A 26573-nucleotide genomic window follows, 5' to 3' on the forward strand; every position below is an offset into this window, starting at 1 on the left:
AGTGCCAAAGTATTCATAGCCAAGTGGCACTTGCTAACATGTCACATGGGCAAGAAATGTGTTTGTTGTTATTAACTGCCAGAGTGTTGGGGTTGCTCTTTGTGCAGCGAGGAAGCTAACATAAAAACTGATGGGGAGTAGGGTGCTGTTGTATGAAAAAAAAAATCAGTGGCAATTCCTTCGGGATAAAGCTGTTGGTGGTGGGAAAGTATTGAAGGAAACTGAAAAGTGGTAATCAGTGTAATAATACAGGTTTGCTGCAGTGACCATAACTGCAGATAGCCTTCTGATGAACTTGTGGCTTTGGCTGGAAAGGTATTTAAATGGAATATTGCTAGAGTGTGTTACTTGTTACTAGCTGCACTTGATATTTTAAAAATGAAATGAATCCAGAAAATAACTGGCCTGTTTGCAGGATGGGATGAAAAAGAAAACAGGGAGCCTTAAATTCTGGGATTTCAGAGTTGAAAAATAGGGCTGTTTTTAATCTTCAAGTGACAAAAGATAAAATTGAGAAATGTATTCAGCTCAACACCACTGATTAAGATGTAGGCTGAAAAGAAATTGTAAGAGTGGCCACAATTCCTGAAGGCATGAGTCTGCAATAGCTTGACAAGCCCACAGTGTCCTTAAGTCTAGAGAAAAACATACGTCCACCAGAGAATTCTGGCGTAGGCTGCTGGCGCACAAAAATGGAATCAAATAAATCAATAGCTAACAAAGTCTTTGAAAGTTCTACTGCTCAAAGCACTGTCATCCTCAAGTAAGAGTTTGTGACTTTTTGAGACAATTTGGGCAAGAAGCCGGCTGACCAAGTTGCTCCTTCCCCCAGGATGGCACAATCCCTGATGCCCTCCCAACATACAACCAGGGAGGATGATAACAGAAAAAAAAAAAAAAAAAGAAGAAGAAGATGTCCTGGAGGGTGGAGTCAAGACCCACAGAGAAAGAGGGACTGGGGAGCTACCTGCAGACAGCAGAACATTCCCTGCCCCAGGATAGGAGGGCCTCTAATGTTTGTTCAGCAGAATTTCCAAAGTGCTGTGTATCAATGATTGATTGTTAGGTGCTTCTCATCCTTCCTCTTTACGAATGGGGGCATTTATTGTAATTATTTATACCCGATTTAGAGATGCATGAGATCTTCAAATTGGCATCCAACACCATAATGGGATGAGCGGTTCCAGGTACACTTCTTGAAAGTGGGGAAGTCTGAATGAGAAAGGAAGGAACATGGGACGCCTAGATGGCTCAGTCGCTTAAGCATCCGACTTCGACTCAGGTCACGATCTCGCGGTTTGTGAGTTCAAGCCCCATGTCGGGCTCTGTGCTGACAGCTCAGAGCCTGGAGCCTGCTTTGGATTCTGTCTCTCCCTCGCTCTGCCCCTCCTCAGCTCGTGTTCTGTCTATGTCTCTCTCTCTCTCTCTCTCTCTCTCTCTCTCTCTCTCAAAAATAAATATAAAAAGAAAGGAAGAGAGAGAGAAAGGAACAGTGAATACCCACAGGAGGTGGTCTGTCATAGATTGTGTTATTGTTTCCAATATTGATTTCCCTCTCCTGTTAGAGGCAGGGTGGATTTTCCTGCCCCACTGCTGTTGGGCTAGTCTGTGTGACTGTTTTTGACCAATGGGATATGAGCCAATGAGACACAGGCTCTATCCGAACAGGAGCTTCAAATGTGATGCCTCTTATTCTTAGTCTCTGCCATGAAAATGAGCATCCCCCGAGGAGGGACTTAGCCTTTACCTGAGGCCCTTGAATGAAAGGACATGCAGAGCAGAGCTGAGCAGCCCTGTGTATCCCGAAAACACAGACATGTGAGTGAGGATAATGTTTGCTCTTGCAAGCCACCGGGATGTTGGTTCGTTTACCTCACAGCGAGCTGACTGATGCAGGACATGAGCCCTTGTCTGACATTCCCTTTGCGGTTTTGTTCAAGGGAGATAGTACACACACATATATTAATTTGTTTTTGAAAAAACAATTATTTTAACTATAGCATTCCAAAAAAAAAAAAAATCTTAGCTTCTATGCCAAGTACAATGAGATGTAATTTTTCTTATTATAATGAAGCAAACACCTGCTCACGTTGAGACCTCCAGCTCAGTCTATTTCCAATTGAAAAGCATTTCATAAAAGAATGAAAGGTCACCGAGTTCCTTTCGTTGGACTCTATGATGTATCTGTAGTGAAATAATGAGTTAGGTCAAACCATTTGTAATGTGTTCCCTAAGAGTGAGCCGGACACTTTGGAAAGCTACATATGGATTATCGACGTAAAGTGTACCACCGAGAAATGTGTCTTTATATTTCTCAGTTCAACATGTAGCCAGTGACCCACCTGGGCGCTGTGTCGCATTAGCATGTAAAATCATTCAGGACTACACCCCATGTGATATAGTAGTTGTGACGTAACATTCGCGAACAATTTTCTTCTTTTATGAATCAGAGCCAAGTCAAGATTGTCCCTGTGATAACCACAGGCTTGCTTTCATCAAAACATGTGTGAGAGAGTCATGGATGGAGTTACATGTAGCACCCCAGTCGCCTCACAAAATCTCACGTTGATTGGGTTGTGTCTCAGGCCAAAAGAGAAGCTGCACTTGGAAACGTGTTCCACGGAGGAACCTCATCTGTTATGTGAAGGCGTAGCAGGGGAAGGTTGAAATCTCCCACAATTCCCCTAAGAACTGATGTGGCTTCTAACGGAGGTAAATCAAAGATCGGTGTGCCAAGGAGCAGTGGGGCCTCTGATCTTCGAGTTTGGAAATAGGGTAAGAGGAGGACATGAGGAACGACACTGAAAAGCGTGGGGAAAGTGGCAGAGAGATCCTTCTGCTCAAAGATGTTTCCCACCTCCATTTTTCTATTTGCATTAGTACAAGTCGTCTTCTAAAATGCACAAAACGGAGAGCATGGGTGGCTCTTAAGCGGTTAAGCATCCGACTTCCGCTCAGGTCATGATCTCTCCATCAGTGGGTTCGAGCCCCGCTTGGGGCTCTGTGCTGGCGTCTCAGTTGCCTGGAGCCTGCTTGGGATTCTGCGTCTCCTTCTCTCTCTGCCCCTCCCCCACTTGTGCTCTGTCTCTGTGTCTCTCTCTCAAAAAATAAACATTAAAATTTTGTTTTAACTTGTTTAAGAAATCAATGAAATGCACAAGCCCACTAGGAAGAGTAGAAATTTAACTTTTCTAATGCTATAGGGAGTAAGTCCGTGACAAGTCCGTGTGTGGGAGGGGGGAATCTTTCCAGAGCTGAGAGTGTTCAGGTGAAGAGGCTGAGGGGGTGAGACAGCCCCACTGGGTGAGCCGAATCTGACCTGTGCTGGACTCTCAGCAGGTAGGAGTGACCGAGAGGGCATGTAATGCCAATGGGGCTTAAGGACGTTTAGGGCTTTGGAAACCTTCCGCCAGTCTACTTTTCTTGCATTACGGCCTGTCATTCTCCTGGACTAACTCCCACACAGGACGTGGTGACTCCCCCAAGCACATCCCCCACGACGGGACTTCTGCCTGGATTGCTTTTTGTACTGTCAGCCCTAAATACTTACTGATTCCTCAATGTCTGTCTCAGACGTCTCTGCCTCCATGACACCTGACTGATTCCCTTGACAGATGCAGCTTCCTCTTTCCCACTTTGTTCGCACGCTCCTGGTACCTCTCTCACATCGTCCTGTCATTATTTGTGTGGGTACTACGGATATATCGAACACAATGTCTAAGGCTTATTCATCTTCGTAGCCTAATCCCCTTACCTGAGCATCTTACACATAATGAACGTTCAATAAAAGCTTACCCTTGGGGTGGAGGGAAGCGGAGAGAGGAAGTCAGAAAAGTTATGTAGATGCGAGATGGCAGCGGATGGCTTTCTAAACAAACTTCCTCCACTGTGAAGTTTTCCCTGGGGTGACAGCTGGCCCAGGTACCCCTGCGAATCATTTTGCTTGTGGATTTTGGTAGCTGACAATAGTCTTAGACGGATTTTAGTGCTGCAAAGCATTCTCCCTCATAATGGAAGCTGCGGCTGGCAGTGGGTATGTGGGCAACAGTCCTTCCCATGCTGCCCACCTTGTCTCTGACTTATGGACACACAGTTGTGTAGAGAGCTTGTGGCTGCTTGGCGTCTTGCCTCCTTACCCACAAAGGATGTTGATTACTTTGGATCAAAAAAGCTCCCTCTTTCTGACTTTTGCACGCCAGGTTGGCCGCAGAGGTGTTATGGACATTTCCCAGACTTTTTTTTTTCTGCTCTAAGCTGGGCTTTCTTTTTTATGCTACATTTCCTTTGCTTTGATCTGCTTGTGGTCACCCCCACTTTGGCTTGTAAAGCAGCATTGTTTGGGGACCCTGCTGTCATGCATCCTCTGAGCACATCCTGCCTGGCAATGCTCGTGGCAGAAGGCTTTGCTTTTTTGCCAGCTACACGAGTTTTGCTGTTGTGCTCTGAAGGAGCCATTATTTGTTTCTTTATTAAGGAGTGTATGTGTGTATGTGGAGATGAAGAAAGAGAGAGCAAGTCAGAGAGAGGGAGGAGGAGAAAAGTATTCTCTGCTGAACAATGTTAAGGATAGTGTTTTCTTTAGGCTGGCATCAAACTGTGAAGTCGATTGACAAAATGCTTCTCTGCTTTATTTGGGAATTTTCTGCCTCTACTACACACCTGTCATGTGTGCTGTTCCATGGCTTTCCACAATGTCTTACCTCACTGGATAGCACCAGTACTCTTATAATTGCTTCCATTTATTGAATGGCTACTTGGGCAAATACTGAAGATGTCTTATGTCTCATAATTGCCAAAGTATCACAATAAAGGGCCAGTACTATTTTTAACATTTTTTCTTTCTTTCTTCCTTTTTTTTTTTTTTTTTTACATTTTATTTATTTTTGAGAGAGAGACAGCCAGAGCACACGTGGGGGAGAGGCAGAGAGAGAGGGAGACACAGAATCCAAAGCAGGCTCCAGGCTCTGAGCTGCCAGCACAGAGCCCAATGCGGGGCTTGAACCCACAAACCGTGAGATCATGACCTGAGCCAAAGTCGGACACTCAACAGACTGAGCCACCCAGGCACCCCAACACTTTCTAGATGAGAAAGCTAAGGGTCATAAGGTTAATGTGAGTTGCTCAGTTACCTATCTAGGAAAAATCAGAATGTAGATTTGGGATTCAAATTCAGGCTGATTCCAAGACCCCTATATTTCCTCTATGTTAGCCTCTATGAGCCTAACAGAGGGAAAAGAAGAAATTATTTTTTCTAAGTTTCTGTCCATCACCCAGGGAACACCCCTAACCCTTCTTCTTCAGGCTGGAAAGTCATGGGTACATCAAAAGTTCTAATCTCAGAGCTTATGGTGCTTGGGATATGGACTAACTCGTTCAAATGGCATAACATCTCCATCCATTCAAATGACCTCCCCCCACTGCCCCTAAATGCTATGAAAGAGAGATTTTTTGGGGGGGAATTCACTCAGCAGGCACAGGTACTTTAATGGACAGTGTTCTGTTCACACGGTCTTTTCAATATAATCTCCACCACCTTGAGTTCTTTGTAATGGCGCCCAGAAGCCAGGTGGGATTCTGTCCCAGGTGAGGTTCTCAATCATTGCTTGCTCCTGCTTAGGTTTAACACCACAGTGAAATCCCACTCAAGCCTACTTAGGCACAAAGATTCAAGGAATCTTGGATTTGAAGGGAATTTTTAAAAGTCAAATCCAATGATTCCCAATCTGGGGCATGCATCAAAATCATTTTTTCAAGCTGTAAAGTGACACATGCCCTGGCCCAATGCTGTAGGCTCCTCATTTTGTAGGTCTTGGGTGGTGGCTCAGCTCAACATGGGATTCTGAAGGGCAGCCAAGTGGAGAACCACACATTTAATTTACCTCTCATGATATATGAATACTTTCTTGCTTGATTTGATTGTCTATTTCTTCATCTTTGCAACCCTGGGAAATAGGCAGAAAGCAGAAGATGAAGATTATTTTTTGCTCAGTTCCATAGAGAAAATCAGTGACTAGGGTATTGAATTAGGAATGACTAAGTCTTCAGGCTTTTTATTGGAATAGCATATGGCGTTAGTTTTTAACTATGTTTTCTTTCGAAGAGATATTTCACCTCTTCCTGTGCCTCTTCCTAGGTACCAATTATGAGGACATAGATGCTCCTGGAAAATTAGATCAAGAAATTCATAAAAGATATAGCTTTTTAATTTGGAATAAATTTCAGGGAAAAAAACCAAGGGAAGTATAAGAACAGAGATCTTGGTTTTAGCTGTGCTGCTAAGAGCTGTAAGCTTTGAGTGAATCAACCTATGGCTCTGAGACTCTGTTTCCTCTTGTGTCGTTTGACCAATGGACTTGGAGAACCCTTTCAGTTCTAGGACTTCAAGCTTTCAGAGTCCCTTCCAATCTCCTTATTGCCAGCTTCAACATGGTTTCTGAGAGCCATGGAAATGACCCCACCCTTCAGTGTCTCTTTTCTCTGAATTCTTGCTACACTCAGTGGTCTCCATTTAAAAGAAGAGCTATATGCTCTCATATTATTTTCTGTGTCACTGAATTTGTCTCAGAAAAGATTCCCAGATACTTGAGAGGCAGTGCTGTTTTCTTCATCTCCCCACCCCCACTCAAAACAGTATTGAACATATATGTATGAAGGAAGTAAATACAAAGAATCAAAGACTTTTAGAGTTTGAGACCACTTTAGAAATCACTGATTGTGCCCATTTCATTATACCCAGGAGGAAGTGAAGGCCAAGAGCTGATAACCGTTCACGCAGGCAGCCAGTGGTAGAATGAGCAATGTCACCAGGTTTGTTTACTTCCAGGGCAAATGTATTTTCTCCGCCCTATGTCTTTGGTTGGTTGATTAGAAGGCACTGAATTAACACCATGAACTCCAGCAAAACTAGCCACATCTTACTGACTATAATGAATTTTCCAAACAGTCTACATAGTGGAATAATTTGATCATCTTATATTACAGTTTATTTTTGCTTTTATCGGTGAATATCTCAAAACACCTTAGAGATATTATCAAAATGGTCTTAAAACCAGCATATAGGATCACTACTAAGGGGAAAAGTACATGCTGGGCCTACTGATCTATTTTTAAAGGATGGGGGGAAGGACTCAGTTAAGGAACAGTACTTCAAGGTCATAAGAGTCAGCTTTATCTTCTGCATTCAGCAGCACACACTTTGCCTGGTCTAAGGAAATAGATTATGTGTTGTAAAATGAAGAAATGATGTGATTAACATTTTCTTCGCCTAAAGTTAAAAATAGAAAGCGTTGACTTCAGTCATCAATTAGTCGTTGGGTATGGAGGTAAGGGGACATGTATTCAGTAGGCCAGCTCAGCTTGTTTTCAACCAGATATCACTAGGTAAGCACCATTCTCTGCCCCCTATGTTCTGGGCTGTCCCTTAACTGCTGGACTAGTAAGTATACTCTTAGATTATTTTAGCCTTTTTTTTTTTTAAGTTGTTAGCGTTGTCTATAAATAGATTCCTGAGACTCTCAAGGTCTAATACTAATAATAACTGGTCATCTTTTTCTCCTGAGAAATTAAACCATTTTATGGTTTACAGTCGTTCCTGAAATTTGTCCTTATGTGCTATAAGGTGGTAATGCTACCTGTTTAACTTATATATGCTGCTGCTCTCGCTTTATGTCATTGGTTCTCAACTAGGGACTCGTTTGCTTCCCAAGGGACATTTGGAACTATCTGGAGACATTCTTGGTTGTCACAACTGGTGGCAGCGGTGTGTGTACCACAGAGATCAGAGATATTGCTACAAATCCAGCTGTGCACTGGACAGCCCCTCACAAAAAAGAATTTGGTCCAGAAGGTCAATAGTGCTTAAGTTGACTAACCTTACTTTAGAATACAGATTCACATAAAGATATTATCTAATCCATATAGATATGAATCATTACTGCTAACTTAAATCTGCACCTATTAATCTACATCGAATAATGAGTGTCTGATACTCTGTTAATACTGCTTGTCACAATCCCTTAATTTGTCAAGGTTGTGAGCTGATGTTTTGTTCTCAAAAGAATACGAGGACTCCTGAACAGATCTGATCTTGTCAAAAGATAAATTGAATATGAAATAATTTCGTCAGCATTTCCAATTCTTTGGGTCATTTCTGATGAGGGTTTTCAGCATTTAGGTTCCAGTAGAAAGTAATTCCACAAACTAGTTGTCATCAAAGCTTAGTAAATGGTCCCCTAACCTCTGATCTCTGAAACAGGCTTGTGAAAACGTGCTGATGAATTCATTTAGTCATTGCTCCTGCAAGACTTCAATGCTAATTCTATTTTTAGTTACTGTTTGTAGCAATTATTAATGGAGAAATGAGAGAGAAAAAAATTTTTTTAAGCTAAAATTTAGTCAGTGGTTCTCTGGCTGCAATTCCCAGTGTACCGTGATTCTGCCTTTAAATGTAATTTCAAAACAGCTGTAATAGCAAATTAGTTTCTTTCTATTAGTTAAGTGATTATACACCAATCAGAACTGAATACACACACTATTAAGTTTATAATTATATTTGAGAATTTCACAGTCCACTTCATCTTCCTTTAGGACTCCTCGAGTGTTCCCTGACTCACATTTCTTCTTGAAGGGAGTATTTCACCAAATGTTGAAACATGGTTATCTTGGTTCAGAATATTTAAAGTCAGGCTCAGAGGTGAATCAAATGGTTGATAAGTGTTCAAGGTCTTCATTACTCAGACCCCAGTCAGACTCCAGTTTAACAGTGAGTGAAATTTACTGTTGATAGCAATTTTCTGGTAAAGGTGCAGGGACTAGGCTATCTCTATCCATTTCTTAGTGGACAGGGGTTTGAGTCCCTGCTATCTCCTTGTCATAACAAAGACCAAATAATAAATGAGTTGGCTATGACACAGTGGGCCCGGTTTAGAAGAAATCCCTGCAAGGTTACAGAGGTAGCTGTAAAGGACTTGGAATTGGTTACCTTTTCTGGGAACCAAATTGTGGCAAAGGGAGCATTTATTTCTTTAGATAGATTTGTTTCTCTTCATGGAACTTGATTTCTATAGCTTTCACATTGTAATTCTTTTATAATGCAACTTGCTATTGCATAAATTCAATTATATTTGTTCAATGAATATTTATTAGGAGCCTGCCATGCTCTTCAATTTATAACAATTCTGTACAATAGAAGCTTGAAGGATAGTGTGATGAGAAAGACTGTCAGTGAGAAAGCACTGTGGCATGATGGGGACAATACTGAGACTTTGGAGTCAGACAGACCTGTGTTCAGAGCCAAGCTCTGGGCTTAACCAACATGTGACACTGAAAGGTGGTCTCGCTTCTCAGAGTCTAGGTTTCCTTATTTATTGGATGGGAAGCTACTTAGTCTAGTGGTCAACTAGAGCAGGGACTCTGAAATCAGACTGCACGCTTTGAATTACCTGTCTACCACTCGTAAAATATTAGGCAAGTGCCTTAACCATGTTAGGCTCCCCTTTCCCCGTTGAAAAATAGAATTGAATGTTATGTTTTAAAAACTCTTAACATAATTTGTAGCCCACAGAAGGTGATCAGTGGGTGAGAAGGGTCATCTTCATTAGTAAATACTCTGTCATTAGAAGTAGTTAATCACAGACTGGTTACTTTTAGGTTAGTGTCTAATATATACACGTATACGGTATTGGTTTGATTTCAATGAACTCTTTTGTGATTCTATGAATAATTTTCTGGTGGTAGAATTTCATTATTGTGGCACCTTGGCAGAAGATATTTTTAGGCAACAGCACTTTCACACCATGTGGGCAATTTCCTCTTTTGGGTGTACATGACGTTGACACCTAAGAGTCCCAATTAACTTTCTGGTCCCAAGGTTACATTATTATGCTTTTCTTGAAACTTTCCCCAAATTATAGTTACTCCGTTTTGAATCATCTCCAAATTTTACACATCTTCCTTGAAGTAATGTATTTACATAGCTCCGAAACGCAGCATGAATTCTTTATGTTACTGCTTCTCTTGTTTATGCATCCCAAGAATACACTTCTTTTTTTCACTAATAACAAAACCATTCCTGACACCTGTTTAGCTTGAGGTCAACTATGTCTGTGGCTCTCCTTTTGTAGCTCCATAATCTCAACTGTTTCTTGAATTTTTGCACTTTGCGTCTCATGTCAAAATGCGCTTTTGTGCTAGTTGAAAGTAACTACTTTTATTTCTGACTCTTGTTGCCAGGATCATTGGGAATCTAATTTTATCTTCTCAGGGTGAGTGACTCACCTTCTCTTCCACCCCTTGTGGTTATGTCATCTGTAGATATAATGAGGACCTCTTTCTTTCTAAGCTAAGTGATAGAAGAAGAAGCTACTAAATGACTTAAAGCCCAGGATGACCTTCTGCAAGAATTTTAGATAAAAAGATTTTAGGTATAAAAGCAATCGTTTGCTTAAATCAATCGAAACAAAAGTAGTCTTATGAGCTCAAAATCAAGTAAAACAAACAAAAATATTGTTTTTCTTTTTCTTTTTTTAACTCTGGGGATAACCTAAGTATTTAAAATTAGGAAGTTTACTCATACCAACTGAGCACTGAGCATTTCAAGTGAGGATATTTGGACTGAGTTTGGAAGTGAATGAAGGATGTTTTCAGTGACACATGACATCAGTTAAAATACCTCACTTAAGCAACAACTTCTACCATGTGAAACACAGCAGAGAACCAGGAAATAAGCCTCAGTACTGAAAAGAGTGCTCTGGGCCATATGACAAGCATTTTATTCTTGGAATTGCAAAGATCTGAGATGACCCACACCCGCACTCTAGTTCTTTTTACTTTTCACATCCTATATTAACTGTATCTTTTGTTTTCTGTATTTTCATGTTTTTATGTCTGGGGCTTTGTTGACCCCGGAGGGACAGCTCCTTCTACGGTTAGCCTATTTTTAGAGGTAGTAAACCACTGGCCTGGGAGCATGCTTTACATATGTAAACCAATCTAGAACCCACACCCCAACCACCTTTTTATGTAGCTCTCACACCCTGAGCCACTATCCACTTGCCATCAGCCACCATGTTGGTAGGGACAACCCCTAGGCCTCACAGCCTGCTGGAACTATTCAGAGGAGCCAAGTCTAAGTCTATTTACCCTGCCTTGCTTGTTCTTTCCCATGGAGAGTGCAGTAAAGGTGCTTGCCCACAGCATCGCCCTTTCCCCTCTGTCTCTTGATCGACCCTGGTCCTTCTCCATGTGTCCCTGCTTGGTGTGGCATGCTGTGTCTTCTTGGAAACTGACAGCAATAAACTATCTTTTGAGTGGCAATTGTCTGTGATCTGTTAGCTTTACCATACTTAAATAACAATAAAATCTACTGTAACACATGCTTCATAAAGTTTGGCCCCCTAATTTCCTAATCATAAGAGGTGATTATTATGATGATTTCCTAATCATGACAGGTTTAATTCCTAGAATTGAAGGAAGGTTCTAGAGCCACCTATGTTGGTAGTATTATAAGATGCCACTTCTTCTTGGTTGAATAAATGGTTTCCCGCCAAGTGATATAGAGAATGTATATATAACCAGAAAAAGGTAAAATGTTCTCCTGCCCATTTTTTAAATTTTATTTTATTTTTTATTTTATTTTATTTTTGCACTTTCATCCCTCATTGCTGTCTAAAAACTCACATTTCAGACCCATTTGTACCCATTGCATGCTGTCCTTGGCTGTACCGAATCTTCATTCCAATTTTGATATTGTGAAGGATAATAATAGCAACACAATAAATGATTTTTAGAAAGCCAACATAAAACAAACTCTATACTAGCACGCTATGTCTCTTATTTAAAACCCTGCAACAAACCCTAAAATGTAGCTTTTGTCAGCAACTTGTGACAGATGAACAATCAGACATTTACGGAGGTCACAGAACTTGTGCCAAATCACCTAGCCAATAACTAATAGAAGTTGGATTCAGGTGTGTGCTGTGTGAAATATCTCTTCTATTTCTCATACCTCGTTCACTACAGCTTGACAATAAATACACATTTTTAGTTCTAGCTTAAAGAGGACAAGCTACTGTCTGGATGCCATGTCCTTTGGTGCTATGAGCTCAATGATTTTCCCCTGTGGAGAATTCATGAATTCTTTCTGTTTTGAAAGCACATTGCTTATGTTTCCAATTACACATATCACAGTCATAATTATATTAGAGCTAGGTGTACATATATCATCAATTCAATTAGCTTGTGGGCTATATGGAAGCAGAAACTGTTTCTCATCTTTGCATTCATCACAGTACTTAGCCCAGGGCCTTGAGCTTATTAAGTATACAATAAATATTTGTTGAATTGATGTGAGTTGAGGATCAAATGCATTAATGCATGTTAAATCTGTTTGTAAGGCACTAGTCACATGAAAGACAATATGATTATTTGAGTCCTGGACTGTAGAGAAGGAAGAGAGACAGAGTGTGTGTTGGTGGGGTGGGGGAGGGGGGAGAGTTGGGAGGTGCCTCATTCCAGAGACTCTCAGATCTTTTCAAAAGTGAAATAAAGTCATCAAAAGGTGAATAGTGGAGTTTTCATTTAGTGTGGGAATTTGCTAGTCACCCTTAGTGTAGACTTTTCTAAATTTCCACCGAAAATATTTAAGAAAGTAAAGGAAAAAAGATGAAATCTTACATTGAAGGTGCAGACTCACAGAAAAAAAAAAGGCCAAATCTGGAAGAAAAAACTACTTGAAGTGGTTAATTGTGCTTTTATCAGGTAGATATCATTACAAATAAGAGAATCCTCTAACAGTGATTGAAACATAAGGACATTTACTATTTACTTAAATGGCCTGAAGTTAGGTGCTCCCTGTATACTTCAGTTGCCTAATATCAACGCCAAGAAACCAGGCTTGGTTTCTCACTGCTGTTTTCAATGTGTTGGCATTTTGTCCTTAGGTTTTCATCTCATTGTTCCAGGATCACTTCCACAGCTCTAGATATTACGTTCCAACACAACCGTATTCCAAGCAAGAGGAAGAGGGGAGGGACAAACATAAAGTGTTTCCTTACCTGCTTTTCTTTTATTGGGGAGGAAAAATCACTCCCTACCCCCACCCCAACCAGCCTTTGGGAAAGTTCCCTTTACATCATTATCTGGAACTGGGTCACATGAGCACTCCCTAGCTCATTCATTTTCAAAGGTAAATAGAATTGTTGTGACCAATAATTAGTCTAGGGATAAGCATACTTTCACACGCAGGCACACATGCATGCACATGTAATCATGGTTCTTTTAGCAATGAAGAATGGGCAAACGGCTATTGCATGAACAACCAACAGTGACTCTCATAAAACTGGATTGAGATAACTTTGCCTGTTGCATGCTTTGCCTCATAAAACATGGCAACCCTACCTATACAGAAGATCGTTAGAAGATACTCTTTCCTCACCTTGATGTCTGGGTAGAGATCCTGGACTTGTCCCCACCAGAAAACTAAGCAAACCCCCTCTATTCTCAAGGTTTCCTATGTGAGACTGTCAGTGTTCTGATTTATTCATAGTTCTGGATTCAAATGCACCGTGTTTTACCTGTTTAATAACACTACGACTTCCAGGGGCACCTGGTTGGCTTAGCCGATAGAGCGTGGCACTCTATCTCAGGGTCGTGAGTTCTAGCCCCATGTTGGGCATGGAGCCAACTTAAAAAGAATAAATAAATAAATAAATAAATAAATGACTACAACTTCAAGAAGACAACAGGCAAAGTGTAGGAGAAACTAGGTATGGTATCATGGAAGTGTAGTGTGCACAAGTCAAAGGTTGTGTCTGGGAATAGAAACTGGTTGGAAATGGTGCAGTCTGGAGATTATAGCTTTTCATGAATTGCACTCCTTCAGAATATTAGAGCATCAAGCTGTGGGATTATCTGAAGTTCTATCTTGTGTTTATTAAAACAAACAGCACTATGGATGAAGGCATTCTCCATCCTGGAAATCAAATACACTTTTGGCACATTAATATGTTTAGTATTAATATTTGAGAAGGCAATTTGACTAAAGAACTCACAGACTGACAGTGAGTCAATCCAGTGACATCTATAGATTTTGTTCTATAGTCAATGATTTCTTACTTGAATAAGGCAAGAGAAAAAGAAATAGCATGTGGCGCTTACATGTAAATATTACAAAGCAAAAGAAAGGAAAAACACACCGAAATTTAGAAAGAGTGTGCCTTTTAAAATAATCTACCATTGGCAATAAAAGAATAAAATGCTTGTTCTCCAGTGTGTGATACTTGACACAGAGTAGTCAGGAAGAGCACAATTAAGACAATAAAATGAGATGAAAATAGAGGAGGGTGATCCAAGAAGGTATTGCAAGAAAGCATCTTAGTATCATCTCTGTGGGTAAAGCTCAGCCTCCTGGGTTTCATTCTGCTCATCCTCTTCTGCCTCCTTACATTTCCTAACATAAGGAAAAATATTTCTTGCGCTGTATCTGTTACCACAGAGTTTAAGTGGAATTGCTTCACTTGCCCGATGATAATCTCATAAAGCAATGTTTGTTAAAATAACTAAAGTTTCACAAACTTGGGATACGATGAGAGGATAATTTAAATCAAAATGTATCAGTAAGGAAATGTTAATTTAGGCCTGAAGTCTTAAATGATCCCTAACTTTTAGGGGCTTAAAATTATAAAATTTCTCACTCATGCCACGTGCCCATCTTGGGTGGGCGAGGAGAGCTATCTCTGCATGACCTCATTCCAGGATGTAGGCTGTCAGGGCAGTCATCTTGGAAGAGGGAGAAAAATGACCATTGGATGGTCATGCCTTAGAAGTTAAATGTTCTGGCTCATAATGATTCGTGTTACTTCTATTCACAAATCATTTGCCAGATGGAATTTAATAACCCCAACCAACCAGAAGGAGGCTAGGAGTATATTCCTACTTGTGATTGGAAGGTGAGAGATTAGAAGTTTGTAGTGGACATTACTGAAGACAATCACATTCTACCTATTTGGTCACAAATACTTGGCTCATTCTTTCCTACAAGCAACATATATTCTCTCTTTCCCCATGGGAAAAAATTGAAAAGTTCTATCCAGTCATAACATCAAGTCGTTTTCTAAGTTCTTTGCGTGATTCACTGTGGTTTCTAAATTGTGGGGTGGAGGGAGAGCCACAGTGATTTCTTCATTGGGTCCAGCTGTGGCTCCTTTTGATCCATAGATACCTAGCGCTGAGAAGATTAGTTATCTGTTTTCCCCAACCTAACATACTATGATTGAGCAGGACGATTAGAGGAAACATTCTTGTTTGGAAATGGAAGGAAAGGAAGAGTCACAGAAGTCATTGATTCACAGCAATTCTGAAATTCTACCAGGCAGAATTTGCAAGGGCCTGTTATCCTGGAGATGTAGACTATTCTTTGCATTAGTCCTGATTCTGGTTCCCAGGAGGGGCTCCCTTGTCCATTCTTCTCTAGGCCCTTAGCTCTACCCTGTCTGAGCTTCTGCCTTTCCCATTATCCAATATGACTCCATCTAAACCTGAGGATTAGAGAATATGCTTTCTTCTTGAGCTGCTTATCAGTCTGCTTGCTTTGCAAAGGTTAGGACTCCACGTGTGATTTTAAGTCTCAAAGATTCAGTAATTTCTTCCCCATTCTCTGCTGTCCTCCTCCCTCATAGACTCCTGACTTATTTTACATTATAGGTGTTTTTAAAACTTAGTCTTCTTATTGATTTGATTCCACTCATTATATTTGACATTCTCTCTCTCTCTCTCATTCTCTGTCTCTGTCTCTCTCTCTGTCTCTCTCTCTCTCTCTATATATATATATATATATATATTTGGCATTCTCTGTGTGCATATATGTGTGTATATATATATATATGATATAGATATAGATACAGATATACATATGGATATATAATAGCCACGCTTGAAATTTTTTTCTCCTTGAACAATTTTGACAAAGTGAAGGGATTTTATTGGTTTCATCTCAATCTATTCAGAGATTTTAACAATATGTTTAAAGACACATTCTTGAATTAATACTTGCTCTCAGACAAAGTTTATTTTTTCCTATTTGTGATTGAGAAATACTTGCTTCTTCCAGCTCTGAGTCCCTGAATGTATAAACTCTATTCTCTGCTATTCCTGCTTATGCCTGGACTAGCTCTTTTCTGAGACTACCCCTTTATTTTACCTTTTTGTTTTGCAAAGTGCAGCACACGTCGACTGGGACACACTGATAGTATTCCAATCTCTCCAGGGAAATAAAGTTTCATTAGGTGCATGGTCTGTCTTATCAATTGTTGCATTCAATGTTACGGTGGTATAAGTTTCATATCCAGCTCTTCAGGGAAAAAAAAAAGCTGTGATTTGTAGTGCTTCCCAGTTCCATTGGTATAATTCTCCCACCATGGAAGATTCAAGTTACCAACATAGCATCATGAAACCTGGAGTTGGAAAGAGATACTCACAAGTAGTTCTCTTGGGCACAAGAAAGCTCCAGCACCCCACAGACTAGAGAGGATTGTTCTGCCCAGCGTTTTGCCATTTCTTAACATAAAGTATCATCATTCCGGTCTTTCTCACAACATGCTTCCTAGCCCAAAGCCAATGCCATATATTTTATATTATTTTTACGGCAACTCTTGGACTAAAGCACCAATATCTGTATTGGTTAGAATAGGCAGGGTGATGCTGCAGTCCAGACATGGCCAAAAATCTCAGTGACTTCAAACAAGAAAGGTTTGTTTCTCACTAATACCACCACCGTGCTCGTCACAGCACATCAGCAGTCAGTATTCCAAGGAGCCACGCTGTCAGAGGGCCACTGCCTGGAGGACTGCACACCAGACCCTGTGGGGAAGAAGTATGGAAGGCAGCTAAATGGGTTGCTCTCAGAAGTGACTGCACACTTCCGTTCATAACTTGTTGGCTAGAACTAGTGATGAAACCGGAACAAGGGAAGGAGAAAAAGAAGTGTGAATGTACCATGTACCTGGAAGCAGAGAACAGAAAATATTTGTTTAGCTCTCCCAAGTCTAACAACAGTAGAAGTGCCTACAACCCCACATTTATACCCCTTTCCATGCAACTTGAGTATTATTTTCTTTTTTTCTATTTTCTATAGAAGATCTTAAGGGTAGAAACTAACAAAATACACAATAGCATTAATTCTCTCTTACCAAGCTCTTCATGATCCAACAAAAATATTTGCATATTCTTGTGGTAGCTCTGTCTAAAATCAGTATTTGGCTGCATGATACCAAATAGGTGGAGAAAACACACACATGTAAAATGCCATAAGGAAATAAGAAAATTGCTATCACTGAAATCTTTGAGTGGTGTTTTTCTGAATTTTAAAAATTTTACTTTTTTCAAATTTTATGTTTCACAGCTGAAAATATGTACTTCCTTTATAATGAGATAAAATCAGATATTAAAAATCTTATATAACTTTGCAAAATCTATTTTTTTTATTTTTTTTATTTTTTTTTAACATTTATTTATTTTTGAGACAGAGAGAGACAGAGCATGAACGCGGGAGGGGCAGAGAGAGAGGGAGACACAGAATCGGAAGCAGGCCCCAGGCTCTGAGCCATCAGCCCAGAGCCCGACGCGGGGCTCGAACTCACCGACCGCGAGATCGTGACCTGAGCTGAAGTTGGAGGCTTAGCCTACTGAGCCACCCAGGCGCCCCACAAAATCTATTTTAATATAGCTATGCAAAAAAAAAAAAAAAAAAAAAAAAAAAATACAACCAGAATTGAAAAACCTTGATAGAAGTCATCAAAATAGTCTCAGTGTTTGTTCCTGGATATGAATTTTAAACATATATTTTTTTCTCCTTTCAGATTTGCTATAATGACTCCATATTATGATTGTATTTTAAAAATGAGAAATGGGGCACCTTCTCCCTTATTACTCTTTATCCTTGTAATTCATTGTATTTTATTTTATTTATTTATTTATTTTTATTTTTTTTAAATTTTTTAATGTTTATTTTTGAGAGAGACAGAGTGAGTGGGGGAGAGGCAGAGAGAGAGGGAGACACAGAATCCAAAGCAGGCTCCAGGCTCCGAGCTGTCAGCACAGAGCCTGACGTGGGGCTCGAACTCACGAACTGCAAGATCGTGACCTGGGCTGAAGTCAGACGCCCAACCGACTGAGCCACCCGGTGCCCCCATTGTATTTTATTATTCTAATTATGAACAAACTACATCATACTGAAAAAATTTCCTTCTTCAATATTTTCACTGCTATAATATCTATATTTAGTGTCTCTCATTTCCAGTGAGATGAATATATATAAAACAGGAATTATATCTTTCTGTATCCATATCTGTGTCTCTATTGGTTCCTTTATTTGTGTTCCTTTTGAAAAGCTTGCACCAAGCCGGACAGGTGGGCTGGTCACTGCACCTCAAGACTCAGGTCTTAACTCCAATATGTACCAAACTCTCAAAACAAAACAGTAAGAAAAACAAACAACTCAATTGAAAAATGATGCAAGACTTGAACAGATAGGTTACCAAAGAGGATATGTGGGCAGCAAGTAAATATAAGTGTTTAACATCATTAGCCAATAGGAAAATTCAAATTAAGGCCATCAGGAGGCACTACCACATATCTATTAGAGGGTCTAGAATTAAATACACTCACAACATCAAGTGCTGTCAAGGATGTAGAGCTTCTGGAACTCTCACATATTGCTGCTGGGAATGAAAAATGGCATGGCCATTCTAGAAAAACAGTTTGGCAGTTTCTTACCATGTAAATACTACGTATGTCATGTGACCTAGTAATTCTAGTCTCAAGCATTTAAGCCCTAGGAAACTGAAAATTTATGTTTATACCAATTTGCTATATGTATAGCAGCTCTTGTTTAAATCTCCGGAATCAGAAGCAGCCCAAATTTCTTTCAAATTGTAAATGTATAAACAAGCCATGGTACATTCGTACAATGGAACACTACTCAGCAATAAAAAGGAATGAGCTAGTGATCACGTCTCATCCTAGATGAATCTCATACACACTCAGTAAAAGAAGCCAATCTCAAAAGATTACATACTCTATGATTCCATTTATGTCACATTTCAAAAACCCCAAACCATATTGACAGAGAAGTATTAACTAATTCCAGGGATTAGGCGTGAGGAGAGGTATGGTTATAAGGGATTAGGGGTGAGGAGAGGTGTGATTATAAGGGGTTAACAAGAGGGAAGGTGAGAGAAAAAAAGACTCATTCAAATGTCTCCTATTCAAAAAATTTCCTTAGAGACACCTGTCAGTCATTTCTTTCCACATCTCCTTTGATTTTCATTTTGGACCATATAACTACTTAAAATCATGTGTACATTTACATTCCTTGCTTACTGAATCTCTCCCCTCATTAGAATGTTAGCTCCACAAGAGTACGGTCCTCACCTGTCTCATTTTCCATGATCTTCTGGGCATTTAGATGAGTGCCTGGCTCATGGTAAGTCCTCACCGTCTACTTGTTCACTGAATGCATGCTAGACAGTTGGTCTATTTTGACCAGGGAAAATGATCTACAGAAGTACAAAGAGCAATAGTGGATTATTCCCAGGACTTAATGTTCAGAGAAACCGCATCAGTCATCAAATCTGAAGTACTAATAAAGGCCTGAAAAGGGAAGGTAGAACACATTTCCCAAGTGCAGGAGTTACTCAAGAAATGGTTTGTAAAATTGAACAATAAGAGCGTGGACTACGCTCTTACTAATTTTAGGAGGTCGTTTGTTCAGGCTAGAGAGTTCAATGTGCATTCGGGGCAAAAATCTTGGTGTCTCCGTTGTCTACGCTAATGCAGTATCTACGATAAGGTTGCATCTCTGGGTGTTATGTAGATTCTCTAATGTCTGTTTTGCTACCCCACAGAATCACAGTGTGTATGTGTGTGGCTTTTTGAAGGTCCCAGAGGGTGCTACCGCTCAGTTTAAGCAATTACGATGTCAGTTTAGAACAACGCCTGCTCTCCTGCTTCAGAAATAAAAATGCCCTAGGGCTTAAGTGAACAACATAGAGCATCCTGGATAATGGATGGGTTCTTTAAGAAAAGCAACTTGAGAGTAATGGGAAGGTGGCTTAAAGACAGAACACTAATCAAATATGTCGGTGGAAGAAAGAGTTATTGATACAAAGTTTGTGTACTGAATGTCACTTCGGGATTAGTTTAAGCAGCATAATCCTAGAAGTTTTCTAGAAGTTCCAGTTAGTGAGGCTTTAGAGTATTTTATCCTCAGGTAAAAACTGGTCTGTAAGGCCCAGATTTTTCATATCACCGTGGCTATTTGGAGACGGTCCAGCTGTAGCATCCTTTGAGCTGGCAGGTGGCCTCCTGTGCCTTTGGTGTCCCCAGTCAACACCACACATGTCCCCTTGTGAGAAACCCATTCTCTTTGAGGATGAAAAGGAAACTAAAATTGTTTACTCTAGAATATATTTACATGCGCCCCCATGTCATGTTCTCAGTGAGCCCTCTCCGGCCAGTCTATCTAAAATCACTCCCTCCTGACACTCCACATCCCCTTTCTCTTGCTCCATTCTTTTTCTTTGCACTTAACACTATCTAAAAACACACAAATAAACAAAAACCAAAAAACAAGAAAATAAAATGAAAATAACTGACTGTGTGTCTGCCCTCTCTCTCCACCAGAGTGTAAGTTCCAGAAGGGTAGATACTCGTGTTCGTTTCATTCACAGCTTTATTCCCCAGTGTCTAGCAAAGTGTCACATGACAGGCACTCATTTAGTATTTTTTGAGTGAGTAAATTAATTTATACACTGATACGTTTATAGTCCCCCAAAAGAGTCTCATTGGATTCTGTAAGCTTGTAAAAAGGATGCTGTTATTTTTTTTTAAGTTTATTTATTTACTTTGAGAGATAAAGAGGGAGAGTGTGTGTGTGTGTGTGTGTGGGGGGGGGGGGGGATGTGAGCTGTGGAGGGGCAGAGAGAGAAGGAGAGAGAGAATCCCAAGCAGGCTCTGCACCATCAGCACAGAGCCCAGCACGGAGCTGGATTTCACCAATGTGAGATTATGACCACAGCCAAAATCAAGAGTCAGACGTTCAACTGACTGAGCCAGCCAGGCACCCCTAGAATGCGGCTATTATTGAAAACTTGTCTAGCGGAGATTGCTTGCCTCGCTTGTAATTCATAATATAAGGTCTATGATGACAAGCTCTTTGAAAATTTTTAGAACACAAAATAGCAGCAGGCACTTCTTGAAATGAGTGAATGAACAGATAAATGAGTGAATGAATATATGAAATACTTTTTGGAACTCCTTTTTCAGAGCTGCGTTCAGAATCAGTCTGTGGCTTGGATAAGCAAATTCACCTAATGATTCCTTACCCTCATGTTGCTTCTGACTGCAAGTTGCTGTGCTTAGTGAGTTGTTACTAGAGCAAAGTCATGTCCACATCATAACTTTGCTCTGGACGATCTTTCGTATACGCTATTACAGGAAATAGAAGATGGGAAAGGTAAACAAACAGACCTAAATCCTGTCGGGTGACACTCTCATAAAATTTGACTTCAATTTAATATCTAGGGACACATTTGGGTGATGAGCATTTGGCAAGCTGCCTTACATTTTGCTGTGGCGTGTAGCACAGACTAGCTGAAATTCCAGTCTTTAAAAACCCTGGGGGAAGAGTACAAACATGAAATATTAGAAATCCTTAATTATGTCTCCTGAGTTTACTCTGCTTGAAGCCTGATTGCCAAAAATATCCCTACCTCCGACGTTAACGGCCTTTTATTTTTAACTAACATATCAGAAATGTAAAGGAAATGTAGACCACTTTGGATGTCTAACCAACGTGATTCATTTGATTTGTGCTCACTGCTGATAGTAGCACATTTATATTTCATGGTTTCTGAATTCAAAGTACTATAATATCCAGATGTGGTCGACTGCTTTCAGGAACAGATGATAAACAACATTGTCCCTTGAAGTTGGAGAGCAATGCTGAAGAACAGTCCATTCAGCAGCAAATCAAAAGATTTATATTAAATCGGAAAGTCGTATTAATCTTGCTGAGAATCCCTGGTGCCAGAAACGTATTTGTAGAAAAAGTGGAAAGCAGCATAGGAAGGTAGGGACTGACGCTATGACCTAGAAGGAGAATGGTATCAAAATAAGGAGAAAGACTTGATATAGAATTTAATACCAATTCTTGAAAACTACAATGGAAAACCTAGTGTCACAGCTCACAACCTCGCTAGTTTTGCCCAAAAAAGATAAATGTGCAATTTTGCAATGTTCCATTTCTAGAAAAAAAGTCTTTGTTAAAGACACAATGGTATTCAGTTATGATAGAGTTCCTTCTATGAATTTTCTAGAATATGATGCTTTAAAATGCCATGGTGAAGCAAACGTTCATACTACCAAATGGACTGCTGAGGATAATTTTTGAATGTTGCTTCTGGACCTGAGGATATTACAGAAGAATGATTTAACACGTGTGAGTGTTTTAATAGGCAAGGAGTTCTAGAGAAATTCAAGGTATGGCATTTTAATTTTCATTTTTGCTTTAGTATACATTTATACATATGAAAAGAACACTCTTTATCATATCCTTGCAATGCAGTTTTGAGCCTGAGAAGAATATTGGGTCTTCAATTTTGGCAGTCATACCAATAGTGTGGGTAGTAGGTAGATAAGAAACTTTCTGCTTGGTTAATGAAAGGTATCTGTCTAATAGTCTTTTCTATTATCGTCTTGACACGTTTAAATTCACATTTTCTAAAAATAATAAATTAACTTGCTTGGTTTAGCTGAAACTCAAGCAGTGACCAACAGTAGAGTAAACTCAAATTTTGAGGCAAGTGTTGCTATAAAAGCACCTTTTCTTATATTGTAACTCAAAAATCAATTTTAAAATCATGCTTGTTGGATCATTTCTTCTTTTTGTCTTGGCTATTAAGCACTTGCAAAATATCTTCCTAGTTCACGATACCTTGATTACTCTACCTTTTACAAAATATATCTCTATAGATTGTTCTCCACAATCAATTAACTTGAATGTGCCTTATTTTGTTTTGAATTTTTTTTAAAGTTTATTTATTTTTGAGAGAGAGAGAGAGAGAGAGAGAGAGAGAACGAGCAGGGGAGGGGAAGAGAGAGAGATACACAGAATCCAAAGCAGGCTCCAGGCTCTGAGCTGTCAGCACAGAGTCTGACGTGGGACAGAACTCTGCTGGGTCAGATGCTCAACCATAAACAGTTTCTCAGAGATTTTAGGAGGCTAATAAGTGTTGCACAGGAAAAAATGCAGAAAATAAAAGCTATGATAAATATGGAGTGTTATTTGAGTTAAGTAAGCTTCTTTAAAAAGGTTTTTTATTTTTATTTTTTAATTTTTTAATGTTTATTAATTTTTGAGAGACAGAGAGACAGAGCATGAGCGAGGGAGAGGCAGAGAGAGAGGGAGACACAGAATCTGAAGCAGGCTACCGGCTCTGAGCTGACAGCACGGAGCCTGACGCGGAGCTCAAACTCACAAGTCGTGAGACCATGACCCTGAGCCGAAGTCAGATGCCCAACTGGCTGAGCCACCCAGGCGCCCTTATTTCGTTTGTTTTTAATTCTTATTGAAGTAGAATTAATATACAATGTTATATCTGTTTCAAATGTACAACATACTGATTAGACAATTCTATACATTATTCAGTGCTCACCATGATAAGTATAGTCACTATCTGTCACCACACTATGTTGTTACAATATTGTTGACTATGGAATCCTCACACACAGTTGGTAGAAATGTAAATTAGTGCAACCACTGTGGAAAACAGTATAGATGTCTTCAAAAAATTAGAAATAGAATTATCATGTGATCCAGGAGTTCCACTACCGGCATTTACCCAACAAAAACAAAAACACTGATTTGAAAAGGTTATATGCACCCATATGTTTATTGCAGCATTAATTACAATAACCAAGATATTAGAAGCAACCCAGTGTCTGTTGATACATAAATGGATAAAGAAAATGTGTTATATAAGTATATAATGGAATATTTCCTAGCCATCAAAAAGAATGAGATCTTGCCATTTGTGACACCATGGATGGACCTAAAGGGTATTGTGCTCAGTGAAATAAGTGAGAATGAAAAAACAAGTTTCTTTAGTGCAGAACTCTCTGAGTCTTTGGTGCAATGATGACTAGTTGTGCCTCTGGAATCAGGCTGCTTCAGTACAGATCTCAATTCTATTATGAGCTACATGACCTTTGACTTTGGATAAATGGCTTAACCTTTATGCACTTTTGTTGCTAGACTATAAAATAGGTAGATTTATATAATTTTTAGGAAGCATTAATGAATTGATGCATATACAACTATCATTAATGTGCAGTTGTGAATTTCTACAAATAAATTTTATGCAAGTTCCATAAACATGTCTGACCAGGGAATTTATTTTCCTGACATATCAAGTGACTGGTGTTCCTGAAATACACTCAAGGTAATGTCTTTAGACCATATCCTATGATCAGTGGTGTATTTAACACATTCTTACTGACTGGTTAGTATGCTTTCTGTCTTCAATATTCTCCAAATTTTTATTACAAGAAATTTCAAACCTATGATAAAGTAGAAAGAATAGAACAATAAATATCTACAAGCCATTCATCTAAATTTAAATTCGTAACTTTTTTTTTTACTTTTGCTCTTTTTCTTTCTAGCTCCGTGTATATTTATTCCAAAAAACATTTGAAAGTAAATTTCAGACTTTGTGAGATTTCAGCATAAACTACTTTATCGTGTATCTTCTAAGAATAGTGACAATCTGCTATAAACTCTATGATTCTATAATAGATAATAGTCAATATTTGAAATTTCTCTAAATATTACCAAATGTCTGTATAGCTGTTTTTAAACATCTAAGATCCAATCAAGATGCACACATTTTTTGTCGTTAGATCTTTTTTTGTTCTCCTTTAATCCAAAATAGTCCTCCCATATTTTTTACTGATATATATTTTTTTCAGTTTCATTGAGGTCTAATTTACAAGTACCTTGATGATTTGATATATGCATACATTGTGAAAGGATTCTTTCCATTGAGTTAATTAACACTTCCATCACCTCATGTGTTTACCTTTGTGTGTGTGTGAGAATATTCATATTCTACTCCCTCAGAATTTTAATTATACAATACAGTGTTATCAAGTATAGTCACCATGTTATACATTACATCCTTAGGCCTTATTCATCTTATAACCAAAAGTCTGCAACTGTAACCAACCTCTTTCTATTTTCCTCCACACCTAGTCCCTGGAAACCACTTTTTCACTCTGTTTCTGAGTTCAACTTGTTTTTTCTTTGTTTGCTTTTGTGTTTTAGATTCCACATGTGGTACTACACGGTATATGTCTTTCTCTGTCTAGCTTATTTCACTTAGCAGAGTGCCCTCAAGTTTCACCCATATTGTCACAAATGATAGGATTGACTTCTTTTTTAGGGCTGAGTAATATTCCATTGTGTATATGTGTGTGTGTGTGTGTATGTGTGTGTGTGTTTGCATATCCATTTATCCATCAATGAACACTTAGATTGTTTTCATATCTTGGATACTGAAAATAATGCTGTAATGAGGATAAGAGTGCAGATGTCTTTTTGAGATATAATTTCATTTCATTTGATATGTACCCAGCAGTGGGATGGCTGTTTCCTGTGGTAGTTCTATTTTTAATTTTTTAAGGAATCTCCATATTGTTTTTCATAGTGGATGAAACAGTTTGTATTCCTACCAACACTGTACAAGATTTCTCTTCTCTCACATTTTCACCAGCGTTTGTCATCTCTTGGTTTTTTGGTAATAGCCATCCTAACAGGTATGAGAAGAAATCTTACTGTGGTTTTCATTTACATTTCCCTGATGATTAGTGATGTTGAACAGCTTTTTATGTACCTGCTGTTAATCTGAATATTTTCCTTGGTAAAACGTCTGTTCAAATATTTACCCACTTTTTAATAGGGTTATTATTACTTATTGTTATTGTTATTATTATTTTGCTACTAGTATTTTTTTTTTTTGCTATTGAATTGTGTGAATTCCTTGTATATTTTGGATAATAACCCCTTACTAGATATATGGTTTGCAAATAATCTCCCCCATTCCATAAGTTACCTTTTAATTTTGTTGGTTTGTGGTGTAAGATAGGAGTTCACTTTCTTTTTTTTTTTGCATGTGGCTGTCCTGTTTTCCTAACATCATTTATTGAAGGGACTGTCATTTCCCCCTTGTATATTTTTGACTCTTTTGTTGTAAATTAACTGAGCATATATATATGGGTTTATGCATGGGCTATTTATTTTGTTCCATTGAATCTATGTGTCTGTTTTTATCTCAATACCATACTGTTTGAATTACTATAAATTTGTAATATAGTTTGAAATCAGGAAGTGTGATCCCTCTAGATTTGTCCTTCTTTCTCAATATTGCTTTGGCCATTACGGGTCTTCTGATAATGACTTTTTAAAGGGTTCTAATCAGCTGTCTTAAAGAATGTTCCTTTCATCTGATTATTTTCCTCATAGT

This window comes from Panthera onca, chromosome D1 (assembly GCF_046562875.1).
Source record: "Panthera onca isolate mPanOnc1 chromosome D1, mPanOnc1 haplotype 2, whole genome shotgun sequence".
NCBI lineage: Eukaryota > Metazoa > Chordata > Mammalia > Carnivora > Felidae > Panthera > Panthera onca.